This window comes from Palaemon carinicauda, chromosome 32 (assembly GCF_036898095.1).
Source record: "Palaemon carinicauda isolate YSFRI2023 chromosome 32, ASM3689809v2, whole genome shotgun sequence".
Classification (NCBI taxonomy): Eukaryota; Metazoa; Arthropoda; class Malacostraca; order Decapoda; family Palaemonidae; genus Palaemon; species Palaemon carinicauda.
Window position 1 is genome coordinate 56,938,825 of NC_090756.1, and position 14,080 is coordinate 56,952,904.

The 14,080-nt window shown below is 37.9% G+C and overlaps 1 pseudogene; it reads left to right on the forward strand.

Moving 5' to 3' along the window:
- Positions 1 to 1,003: 1,003 nt before the first annotated feature.
- Positions 1,004 to 14,080, forward strand: part of LOC137625619 (uncharacterized) — a 20,428-nt pseudogene continuing 7,351 nt past the window's right edge.

The following is a 14,080-nucleotide window of genomic DNA, read 5'->3' on the forward strand; positions in this document are numbered from 1 at the left end:
TGGTGTCAATAAAGTAAGGGGGGTAAAAAGAAAGACAAATGCACATCCTAATGTCAGGGAAAAAGCAGAGGCATTAGCCGCCAAATGGTCGTATGCGTCGAACTTAGATTCTCTACCTCGAGATATACAGGAAAGCCTTAGGAAGTTACAGAAACAAAGACGTAGACTAGTTTGTATGCAGAAGAACTTAATGGATGACACCTGTATTCCTTTCACCAGGGATGAAATGTTGAATAGTGTTAAGAAGGGGAAGTCAACAGCTCCAGGTAAAGATGGCATAACATACGATATTATAAACTCTCTTATAGCAATGGAGGACAGTCCTCTTTTAGCGTTATTCAATTTATCATACAGTAATGGTCGCTTACCTATTAAATGGACAATTGCCCTCATGATACCTGTACCTAAGGGAAATAATGATTACAGACCTATCTCATTGACTTCCTGTTTATCAAAAACTATGGAACGTATGGTTTTAAATAGGTTGTTGTATAAAGTTGACGGGCTCCTTTCTCCGAATCTTTATGGTTTTTTGAGGAACAAGAGTACCTCTGACTGCGTATTAAAAAGTCTTAGTACTGCTGGTGTCAACTGTAGAATGTTTTTAGATTTAAAGGGAGCCTTTGATAAAGCCAATAATGATGTTATATTGGAGTGTCTTGTTAAAAAGGGTATAAAGGGCAAGCTACTGATATGGATTTCACAATATTTGAGTAATAGAAGGGGAACTGTTATGTTTCAGGGTTACGAGTCCACTGAAAAGTATTTTGAACTCGGTACTCCACAAGGGGGTGTGCTTAGCCCCATGATTTTTAATATATTGATGGATGAAATTGCAAGTTATGAATTTCATGGAAATTCACAAGTAATCATTTATGCGGATGATACTCTCATACAATGCAAATCAGAGGAGACTTTGAGTATTGTGTTGACTGAAATGTCAGATCTTTGTATATCTTTAGGTCTTGTGGTAAATGAGAGTAAAACAAAATATCAATCACGAATGGTAAGTGATAAAGAATTCTGGCTGAATGGAGTAAAATTAGAAAGAGTAACAATTTATAAATATTTGGGTATGTATATTGGTTTTGGTAAAATAATGGATCAAATTACCTATGTGAAGAACATCTGTACATCTCGGCTTAAGCCATTACGTGTTTTGTCTAATCGTGGTAGCGGTGTTGGTATTCCAATATTAAGGTCTGTATATCTTGCCACTATTAGAAGTATCATAGACTACTCGGCTCCAGTTTTATGTAGTTTTTCAGATAAAGATCTTCGCCCCTTGGAATTGTTGCAAAACGAAGCTATGAGGGTAATATTAGGTTGCCCTAGAACTGCAAGGATTGAAATAATGCGAATGGAGCTGAATTTCCCGCGTGTTACTCAAAGAATAAGAGAGTTGGCAGTCTCCTCAATTATAAGACTGATTAGACAGAATGATAGGCATTTCAAAATTATTATAAATAGATATGTGAAAGGCGTTCCAGGATTCTTCACACTTAATGAATATTCACGAAAGCTTTGTAAAATATTGAATGACTATAATGTTTTTGATTTCTGTGTACCTTTGCCAAGTTCACGTCTAATAAAACCTTGGATTACTGAGAAAGTAGATATAAGTATAGAGCGACTTGAATTGAGAAAAAGGGACAGCAATCCCCATGAACTTAAACAGCTGTTTTTGGAAAAGATATCTCGGTACCCAAAGGATACGGCGATTCATGCTTATTGTGATGGTTCTGTAACCGGATGTCGAGCTGGTCTTGGTGTTGTAATTAGAGAATTTTTGAATTTGGTTATAGTACAGAGGAGAGAATATCTAAGCGTATTGGCGATCATAGCTCATCTACCACTGCTGAGCTGTTTGCCATATATGAGTGTTTGAAATTTGGAATTCATAAGGAAAAATCTATAATATGTTTTGTTGACAGTCAGAGTGCTCTTTTGGCTTTAAATGCCAAATTACCTTCAGATGAGGAAATAGTTACCAAATGCAACGAGTACATTTCTGTCATAAAAGGGTCAGGATACAGTGTAAAACTCGTCTGGATACCCTCACATTGTGGTATATATTTTAACGATGTTGCTGATGAATTAGCAAAACAGGGGTGCAATAAGGAATCTATAGATTACGCCACTTTTGTTAGTATGAGAAAAATAAAGTCACACATGGCAAGAGTAAGGGAAGGTTGGAATATTGAGAATGCTAGGGCAATCATGAGTAACGGCAGTAACAGTATGTCTCATTATGATTATGTAAGTAACAATACACGTTTTACTTATGGAAAGTCTTCAGCTAAATATGATGGAATTGTTATGAGACTTAAACTAGGCTATAAATACTATTGGGAATATGAGTGGAGAGGGTACCCCTTGTAAATTATGTGACGCTGCAAACTCTCACACACTGCAACATTACATTATGGAATGTAGTTCTTTGGCAGAATTTAGGAATCTTGATAATAATTTTGAACAAATGGTGTGTTTTTTCATTAATAGTAATTTGTACAAGAATATTGCAAATAAATTTAAAAAAACTGATATAAGGTACTAAAATTGAGAAGTTACTATATTACTTTTTATTTGTATAATGTTTTGTGTTTGCTGCAGTAATATGGAATTTGAAATGGAAGTGGTTGTTCTCTGTACATTAAATAAGAGTTCTCCTTTTATGTGAAAACGGGCTATAAAATGTATTTTATGTAAAAAAATGTTTTGGTTATTTTGTAATGTGTAATGTAGCGTTCAAATTTATTATAACACGAACTCCTCGTGGTTCCAAATACACGCGATTTCTGTGGCGCAAGGTAGCAGGTCGAGCGCTCCTTCGCCTTTGGAGTCGTGGTGTTTGGCATCGCGGCGGGTCCGTTTTTGTTGCGGCTAGTTTTGGTGTGTCGTTTCCTTGTTGAATGATTGTTTTTGTGATGAATTTGTCAAGTGTGTGCATATTTTCTTAGAGTTCTGGACGATTTTGGGAGGCTGGCCTCTTCGTGGTCTTGTTGTCGGCCCGCACCGTCGGGCCTAGAATCATAATTGTCATTGTTTTATCAAATTATAACTATGATTAATTTATATGTAATTTCAGTCTCTGTGAAATAAACATATAAGGTTTGTGCTAATGTACTTTGGGTAAATGTGAAATTATTCATGTAGGTGTTTTCAATTGTAAAAACTATGTTACTAATTGTATTTTTTGGTTTATGTAAATTATTACTAGGTTTTACCCTTGTATTTAGCTTTTGTTCATTTATGTATATCAAAGATAATTTATGTAAATTAAAGATAGAGTGGGCTGTCTAGCAAGACTAACAGCTCCTTTTGACCACTTTTTGTCAATAAATTTTTTGAATTTGAATTTGAATTTAGCAGGTAACGCTGTGCTTAACAAAACAGAAACTGTTGGCAACGCTGTTTGTAAATCAAAGTCTCTAAGCTTGTGAACAGGTGATCAAAAGTATTTTCAAAAACTAATTTTCCGATATGCAATGAAGAAAATAACTTTATTTTGCTATACAACACATCGTAGAATTAATACAAGCTTAGAGACTTTGTTTTGCAGGCATCATTGCCAACAGTTTCTATTTTGCTAAATACAGCGTTTCCCGCTACAATGGAAAGCTGTCAGACATATCCTTAGCCTTTCGAGTACAGTGTACCGGAATTAAAGAAGCCAGCTGTACATTGGTAAGGGGACGTAATATTTCATTACAAAAATTATTAATTAATAATATCAGAATAAGAGTCATTAATTCACAAAACGATAATTAGCTCTGATTCTTATTAACATCATGAATTAATACCATCCATATATACAATAATTTATCATTCAACGCAAGTAAAACAAACAAAATATGTTATATAAAACTGCTTATCCATCTTCAACTTTTTCTTTTCCCTGGAACAACATTCTTAAACATCTTATAACTTGGGTTTTATAAGATCTAAGATCGTAATTCATCTTTTTTTTTATTCTAAAAGTCTATTTTTTTTTATTCTAATTTTCAGTTTTAGGCCTATTTGATCTACCAGAAAGCGGAAAAGGGCATAGTTGTAAATGAAATATGATCTAGTTGATACTACATTTTTATTCGGGAATAATAACTCTATTCTATTTACCGCATTAAGGTTTATTTACTTCTCTTGTAGTTTACTTACTAGTTTCATTTCCTTACTGGGTTATTTTCCTCAGTTGGAGCCTTGGGCTTACACTATCCTGCTTTTCCAATTAGGGTTGTAGCATAGCTACTACTACTACCACTACTACTACTACTACCACTACTACTACCACTACTACTACAACTACTACTCATAATAATAATAATAATAATAATAATAATAATAATAATAATAATAATAATAATAATAATAGGGCCAAGATTAGATTTATTATATCTAGTGATAATAGTAAGAAAGTTTATTTGATTTAAAACTTTTCAGAAATTTTATTCCTAATTTATACTTATTTTAATGTTGGAGTGAACTATCCTATAAAATAAACCAAAATGAAAATATTTCCTTCATGAAATGTTTTTGTAAATTTTTGCCTAATGGTTTCTTCACTTTAATTACTGCATAAAGAAATAAACTGTTGAATCTTATTGCTATTAAACTATCATTAAGTCTTCTTTTTGGAAAAATTAGTATACCATAAATTTCTCCCAATTTCTTTTAATAATATCAAATTATTGAATATATTTCATATTAGTCTATTTTCTAAACTCACCATTGAATAAATTTAAAATTTTGAAATTATATATGATTATTTTAATAAAATAAGATAATTTATTATAAGAGGAAAAACTCAACCAGGGAATGAAACTATGAACAAGAAATCTTTTGTAAACAAACTGATAATATGAAAAAAGTTCACCCATCCCCCCAACACAAAATAGAACAAGATGGATATGAGAATCTGTACAAATGTAGCAAACAGCTGATGAAGTAATCACAGGGTATAATGAATTGCGTTGAATACAGAATTGTTCATCAAACTTTTCATAAACTATTCCACATCGTATCTGACTCAACATCTAAATCAGTTATCAGATCTTCTCTAACAATAACTGAATATTAATCAAAGCTTAAAAAATACGTATTGATTTTGTATTCATGCGATGTTCGTTATATATATATATATATATATATATATATATATATATATATATATATATATATATATATATATATATATATATATATATATATATATATATATATATATATATATATATATATATATATATATATATATATATATATATATATATATATATATATATATATATTTGAGCTCAAGCCATGTCGTCCTGATGGAAGTTCCTATTGGGTAGCTTCCTAGGGTATATTACAACTATGGCGATATTCCCAGAGAATTTACCTTAAGGTACCAGAATTCTAACTCCTGGAGCGAATATCCCTCGTGAAAGGGATACCGCGACATATCAGAGGACGTATTCTTGACACGCCACATGGCAATCTGCACCCCGAACAGAGATTACGTATCGCAGGGGGAAATTGGCAAGAAACGAAATCGGGAAAGAAAAAAGGGGAGCCGCTCCAAAGGCTCCCTATCTCCCGTTTCGTAAGCGTGCCTGGCGCCAATCCTGGCGCCATCTGTATTCCTTTTTGCGTAGCTTAACAACTCGGTGTTTTCTCCTGTGTTTCTAGCAAATCTTGGATTTATTCAGCTTTTCATGGCTTCTCCAACTTCGTCGGCCTCTGATAAGTTGAGTACCATTTCTTTTATGTATAAATGTAGGCTCTTGGTAAATTTTTGAGTGATTAATATGATTAATCTTTGTTACGAGAGCCGTAGCCTACCGGAGGCGTCATGGACTCTGTCGCTCGCTAGGAATAAGTTTAGTTAGCCAGAGCGACATCCCGGTTGTTTTGCTTTAATAAATTTTAGCTATTTAGCGTTACATAGGATTTCCTTTCGTGCTTTAGTATTATTTTGGCGAAGTATTCGCCAACTCTGGCCTACGCTAGGCCATGTAGCCTAGTCGTTTGGTCCTAGTACTTTCTGCATGATTTTGGTTTTCCGAGTGTATTAAAATTTTATTGAAGCTTTAGGCTGTTTTTTATACATTTAAGATTATGTTGAATATTTCCAAGATAGTATACGAGTGAGTTTCGGTGATTTAGGTAATCGATTCTCTTGGTGCCTAGGCTAAGTTGCTTATGGTGCCTTAGTATACTTTCTCATACTCCCCGGTTGCTTTCCTTTCTTCGGAAAAGTTATGCAATCACTTTCCCTCTGTTTAAACCTTGGGTTTATCCCTAAGTGGTTTATCTGAATTAACTTTCGATAAAACTATACTGGGGTGTTACTGTACCTTCCTGTTCCAGTAAGTCTGGTTTCAGAGTGGGACAGAACAACAGAGTTTTTAGTCTGAGTCTGTGGTCGTCTGGCTTGGGGTAGAGTCTCCCTCGCTGGCCTGACACAGACATAGGAGGTTTAGCCTCCTTAGGTCACTACCGAAGGTTTCTCTACGAGATGATTCCTTCTTTTTTGATCTACCAGACTAGTCCTTGTTGCTGTTCTCGGTGGGAGGATAAGTTTCTTTCCCTCTGAGCAGAAACACCTTCCTCGCTTTGGTTCGCTGGGAGCTGGCAAGTATTGCTGGCCTGATACCTCGGTATCTTAAATCCCTCCTTGGATCTCCCTTAGGCTAATATGAGCTTTCTTGGCTGCGGGTGATCCTTCACTGAAGCAAGGTTGGTAGGACCCTCTTTTGTCCCTTCTCCTCTATCTCCGTAATGGCCGAGCCATTACAGTACTGTACGTCATTCTACATCTGGACCTAGGATAGGTTAGGATGTGGAATTGACTCAGTCCCTTGCCGGCCGGCAGAGCTGCCGGCCGGCAAGGTTCTTCTGCTTTGAGTGCTGCCCGGACCTCCCTTGGTCCATCATCCATGCCTGCCTCTAGTACCAGACGGCATTGGTCAGGAAGCCTGAATTAGATTCTCCCCTTCCTTATATGCACTCTTTCGGATTGCCGGGCTTGGAGGTAGTGTACGCTCTTATCCCGGCATCCATTCTGTTTTCTTCTAGTTCTGTACCCGACCCGGATGCCGGCCTATGAGGCCGGCAACCGGGTAGTCGTAGTCCTCTGGTTCTTTTGCTGCTGGCTGGCATCGGTTGTGTACCTTTGCCGGCCGGCTTATGTCACCCCTTGTCTGCCAGTCGCCAAGAGTGTGGCCGGCAGCCGGGTACTACCTTGTGTAGTTGCCGGCCGGCAGTCATTGCCGGCCGACATTGGCTGTGCGGCACATGCATTTGAACCAGCGTTCTGCCGCCTTATAGCTGTTAAGTAGTATACTTTAAAGCTAGTTATGGTGTGTGCCGGCCGGCCTTTAACTTTCTATACTGTACCAGTATTCTTCAGTATAACATATACTGTAAGAAGAAAACTATAGTATAAGTTTTGGTACAGCACTGTGTGTTCTAACACTTTTGTATTGTCTTGCTCAGCCCTTTGCTGTTGCCTTACAAATAAGAAAGTGAGTTCTTTCTTGTCTATTATCCAGGATTTTAAAATCATTGCTTAGGTGTGAGCTCCACCTGTTTCCTCTGGAAACTTTGCATTGGTTTCTCTAGAAGAGATTAACCATTCGATTTTATTATCTGGAAGGCTGCAACAATTGGTTGTGAAGGAAACACAAGTGTGTGTCTTTCCTTTCTGAATTGTTATGCTATACTATGCATATCCAGTGATACATAGTTTTGTAGGAGGCACGCAGCATGCGCTGTCTCCAAGGGTGATCTCCAGTATTGGGACCCTCAGGTATGTACCGTGTGCACTAACCTGATTACTGTGGCCTTTGATTCCCCTAGGACGGCGGAATCAAGGGATATAGCAAGGGAGAAGCTTCGTACCTGGGTAAGGGGCTTCAAGAAGAATACCTCGGGACCTTATCTTCCAAGTGAGAAGATGAGGGCGTATCTTTTCCATAGGGCATCAGCTGATGCAGTGATTCCCCAGCCTCAAGAGGAGATCCCCCAAGTTCAGATCCAGGTGGATGCTGAAGTCGCGGTCGCTATGCAAGACATCCAGTTGGATGACAGGATGTCTGACGTGGATGAGCGTCTGGAGGAAGACCTACTGGCAGAAGCCCAGGATGAAGTTCAAGCCCAGACGTTGTAGAGGAAGAGGTCGACGAGGTGTCGGCTACTCCGGTTCAGATCCCGGAGCCTATTCCCTCAACATCGGCCGCTCTCCCAGTAGAGCTGGGACAGGCCCTCTCCTCCATTGTTGGAATGATCCAACAAATGCAGAAGGAGAATCAGGAGAAGGCGGCTGCAATGGAACTGCGGATGCAGAACCTTGCAGCAATCACATGGGCCCCAGAAAAGGCTCAATGTGAAAGACCTTCCCCTGTGCTCAGATGCTAACCCATGGAGGTATGCTGAGCACATGCCGATGACGACTGGAAAGATCGTCATCTCGGATAAGTTGGGTTCAGTTCCCCTAGAGGAGGTGGAATTCTGGCCCAACAAGCTGTCATATCCGGACTGTTATGTCCGGCTGAGGAAGGAACCAGCTTCAAAGGAGGAGACAGAGCCGAAGGAGGTCATAGTGATGGACCATGCTAAGGCTCAAGCTTTACTTTCATCCTCGATGAAAGAGAGGGGCTTTTCTAACTCAAAGGTAGCTGCATTGAGTAAGAAGCTCCCTTCCTTTGTGTCCTCTCCTGCTACAGCCTTCCCCTTTTTACAGAAAGGGTTTGCAGCTGTACTAAAAGCAGTCGAGGCCCGCAAGCCTTGCCCCTCACTGGAGGAGTGTAAACCCTTGTCGCTGGCCCTGCCTATGGACAACAAATACTGGAAGGACGTCCATCTTACGTTCTCAGTTGGGAAGTTGGAGGCTGATATTGCCGGACGTCAGTTCGGCGAGGACCTCCCTAAGCTGTCTGACTCTCTTTTGCGGAGAGAGTTCGAGACAAAAGAAAGACTGGCTGCCTCAATGCCTCTTCAGACTACTCTTGAGACGATGGCAAGTGACCCCAAGGTCCATGAAATGTTCATGGTAGTGGCCAAGACTCACCTGGCCACAGTGACGAAGGATCTTTATAGCTTCGTCAAGGCGAGGAGAGATTGTAGGGAGTTCGTGTTCACCTCGGCGTCGGTGAGGCACGAGCCAAGGAAACTAATCTCCTCCAACATTTGGGGGCAAAGACCTTTTTCCTACCGAATTGGTCAAAGAAGTTGTTGATAAGGCCGCTGTGGAGAATAGAAACCTTCTCCAGAAGTGGGGCCTGGCTATCAAAAGAAAGTCTTCCCCGGATGAGGGTCCTCAACCAAAGAGGAAGACTATGAGGACTAGGCTATCGTCTCGGCCAGCCAAGCCTCTTAGACAGCAACAGCAACTGCAATTGCCATTGCCTTCAGTGCCCCAGATGGTGGCACAAACCCCGACCACATTTCAGTGGGTACCCCAGGCCGTGTCGACACAGTCCACGGCATTCACCCCAACGTTCGAAGGGCAGTCTACTTCCTTTCAAGCAAAGCCTAGAGGAGCAGCCAGAGGGCTCGACTAGGCACCCCTCAAGGGGAAGGGGATTCAGGGTGTGGTCGCGGTCAGGGAGGTGTACGATATTGACACTTAGGTAGGAAGTTCTATTAACCATAATAATTACCTGGAACATAGATGAACAATTGTTAGTAATTATTTCTCAGCTGATCCCATCTCGTCAATGTGTGCTTGATGAATAATAAGACGTTGGTATTCTAAAAAAAATACATTTAATGTATAAAAGACTACATTGTAATGTTCACTCTGTGACAGCTGACTCCCAAGTGCATATGGAGCATCGTACACAATCTGACAAACCAAAACATTGCTAAACAAAAGAGCATCGCTCTGAAAAGACTTAAATCCTACTCCAGTACAAATCATAAAGAATCACATTCTATCTTTGAGGTAACCAACCAATGTTTGAATCCTAATACCAAAACAAATCATTACTCTTATGTATAAAGCATAACATGTCTTATTCATGCAATATGATGCAATGTTGCGCAATACCTGCAACACTTGAAATAATATAGTACATTACAATAATACATAACAGTCTTCTCCCCCTTAACTTGACATTGTAAAAATATTCATAAATCTAATCTCTCAGGGGGCTTTCCTCTGTTAATCCTATTAGGAAGCACTTTAACCTCATCTTGTACTGGTACATGAATTGGTCCTGAATCTACATTGGATGTTGGACCATCTTGGTTAATACTTGACTCATTTGATCTAACTACTTCTTTAAGTTTCTCATCTCTAACATTCACATGCTCTACTGTCTTTCTGTTTAACGGCTGTAATTGATCAACATGACGTTTTACAACATTATCACCAACACGAACATCATAATGTAAATTTCCTATCTCTCTTACAATCTCTCCTGGTACCCACTTCTCTGGAGTGTTGTACGATCTTACCATGACATCAGACAAAGGTAAAAAATGTCTTACATTAGGAAGCTTTGCTACTTGTTTATACCCTTTATCTTCTAAATCACTTTGCAAACTTGGATACAACAAATCTAACTTACACCTTATCCTCCTCCCCATCAACAAATTTGAGGGTGCCACGCCTGTTTTGCTGTGCGGCGTTGTTCTATAAGACAATAAAAATGTTGACACATGCAAAAATATATTACCTGAATTTGCTTTTCTACACTTCATATTGTGTTTGAACGTTTGAACAATCTTTCAGCCTCTCCTTTAGTGGATGGATGATATGTAGCTGAAAATGTATGCTTTATACCATTGACATTACAAAATTCTTTAAACTCTTGTGAGGTAAACTATGGACCATTATCTGTAACAATTCTTTCTGGAATACCATGCGTTGAAAAAATTTGCATTAACTCTTTTATTGTGGCGTAAGACGTTGTTGTCTTCATTGGGATAATTTCTGGCCACTTACTGTAAGCATCTACTACTATCAAAAACAAATAATTCAAAAAAGGACCTGCAAAATCTATATGCACTCTTTGCCATGGATACCTGGGTAACTCCCACGGGTGCATTCTAGCAAATTGAGGATTGTTCTGTTGCATAACACAATTCATACAATTCTTTATATAACATTCCACATCTTTATCTACACCTGGCCACCATACAAAAGTTCTCGCAATTGACTTTGATCTTACAATACTCTTGGTGATCAGCATGTATTTCAGACAAAACCTTATTTCTCAGTGAATTAGGAATAACTACCCTGGAACCTCTCATCACTATTCCTTGTGTCACACTCAGTTCATACCATATATCCTTATATGGTATTACCATTTTCCTCCTTTCCACATAAGTCCCTACCTGTCATTAAACTCTCCAAAACCTTACTAAGTACTGGGTCTTGCTTGGTACTGTGTGCTACATCTTTTGCAGTTATTGGTACATCATATACAGAAATTAACAGAACACTGTCATCATACTCTTGTGGAGCCTTGTCTACGGGTAATCTGAATAAAGCATCTGCATTACCCATATTTGATGTTGGACGGTATTCTATATCATAGTGGTACGCTGCTAACGTAACTGCCCAACGTTGTAGTCTTGCAGCTACCAACGTAGGTAAACTTGCTTTTGGACCCAATATTGCTAATAAAGGTTTATGATCTGTAACAAGTGTGAACTTTTTCCTACCATAAAGATACATATGGAATTTTTTAACTCCATAAACTAATGCTAAACCTTCCTTTTTTATTTGAGAGTAATTCCTTTCTGCCTTGTTCAATACTCTAGAAGTGAATGCAATTGGTTTTTCTGTTCCATCTGGCATTACATGAGATAATACTGCACCTAAACCTATGCTTGATGCATCACATACTAATTTACCTGGTAAATCCATTTGATAATGTACTAAGAATGTAGGTGATGTTATTTCCTGCTTGATTCTTTCAAAAGATTTCTGACACTCTTTTGTCCACTTCCATTCTACACCCTTATTTAACAGATTATACAATGGATGTGCAATTGTAGACAAATTCTGAATGAAATTCCCATAAAATGTTACTAAACCTAGAAATGATTGTAATTCCTTACATTTTCTGGCACTTTTGTTGATTGTACAGCTTTAATCTTCTCTTTATTTTTTGTGAATACCCTTGCCATTTATTACAAAACCTAAGTATTCCACTGAATCAACTTCTAAAATACATTTGTTCTTATTTACTCTAATATTATGTTCCTTCAACTTCTTCAGAACTGTTCGCAATCTTTCTCTATGCTCTCTTGTGTCTTTACCAGCAATTAAATATCATCTATAAAAATGAAATACTCCTTGCATTCCTGAAAAAATCTTAGTCCATAGTTTGTTGCCATATAGCTGGACTACTTGCAACTCTTAAGGTAATCTCTTTGGCCTAAACAAACCTAAGGATGTATTTACTGTACATAATTCTTGTGAAGTTTCATCCATGGGAAGCTGTTGAAATGCTTGTCTTAAATCTAATTTAGAAAAAAACACTGCATCCTGACATAGTTGCAAACATGTCTTTCGGATTTGGTAAGGGATGTTGAGCTACTTGCAGTTGTGGATTTAACGTTACTTTGTAATCTCCACATAACCTAACCTGTCCACTTTCCTCTCACAATAGGAACTAATGGTGTAGCCCAATCTGAATATGTAACCTTTTCCAAGAACCTTCATTTTCTAATCTCTTGATTTCTGTTTCAACTGCACTTTTCAATGCATACGGTATTGGTTTCGGAGCAAAAAATCTAGGAGAACTGTCAGGATTCAAAACTAAAATTGCCTTTGCGTTCTTTACTGTACCTATTTTATCTTCTAATACGTCTTGAAACTCTGATATGATATTATCCATAGACATTTCATTTATGTTTTCATCTTGTCTACCTGCAACCTTCAAAATACTAGGCAATCTAACTTCAAATACTGTAGCCAATCTAAACCTAGCAAAGTTTGTCCATTACCTTTTACTACTGTTAATGGCATTCTCTCTAATTTCTGTTCTTTGTACTGTACTTCTACGTTTCGAAGCACCTATTACATGAATATCAAAACATTATAACTTTTCAAAACTATTTGTACCTTCTAATAACAAATTAGGAATGCTTTTAGCTATTTTCTCAGACATAATTGATACATCGGCTGCTGTGTCAACTTGCATCAAAATTGGTTTACCATTTATGATTACTTCTACCATGATATGTTTCTTTGCACCTTTGTTGACTGAGTTTATGCGAAACGCAAATCAGTTTCTGAACTAACCTGATTATCATGAACATTTTCCTCATTATTCTCTTGACACATAGCATCAACTGTAGCATTTATTTTCTTTGCGTACTGTTCAGGAAATCTACAAGCAGTTGCAAAATGACCCAGCTTTCTGCAATTTTGGCATGTCTGTCCAGTAGCAGGGCATTTCTATGCTTCGTATGCAAGATGATCAGTTTTACCACACCTAAAACACTTGGGTTTTTCCCGTTGTTTCTGTGTATAAGCCTGATTCTGATATTTATGAACATTAGTGTTAGGCACTTTTCTATGACTAGGCTTTGTCATATTCGTTCTCTGATTCTCATTGGTTTTCCACTTAGAACCTACTGTATTAATTTTAGAATTTTCCATTCTATTGCTTGTAGAACTACCTAATATGTTACTTTGCCTATTTGATGTTTCTAAAGCTCTGCCTGTTATCATTACCTTTTCTAATGTTAAATCTTTATCTTGCAATAATTTCCTTCTTAGCTCTTCTGATGTGCAATGTGCAATTACTTGATCTATGATAACATTTTCTAACTCTAGAAATCACATGAAACGGCTAAATTCTTTAGTCTAGTCACAAAGGCATCTAAACTTTCATTTTCTTTCTGATAAGCTTGCGCTGAAAACTGGTATTTATCAAAAAATTTATTGACCTGAGGAGCAAAATATGTGGTAAGAGCCTTAATTGCAGCTTCACTTGTGTCATCTGTAGGCTGCAAAGTCTTAAACACTTCCCGAACTTCCCTACCTGCTGTATGAAGTAATAATGCCTTTTTTTGTGCATCCCTCATGTTCCCTAATGCTTCTAAATAAATCTTAAATTCCTCAAACCACTGTTGC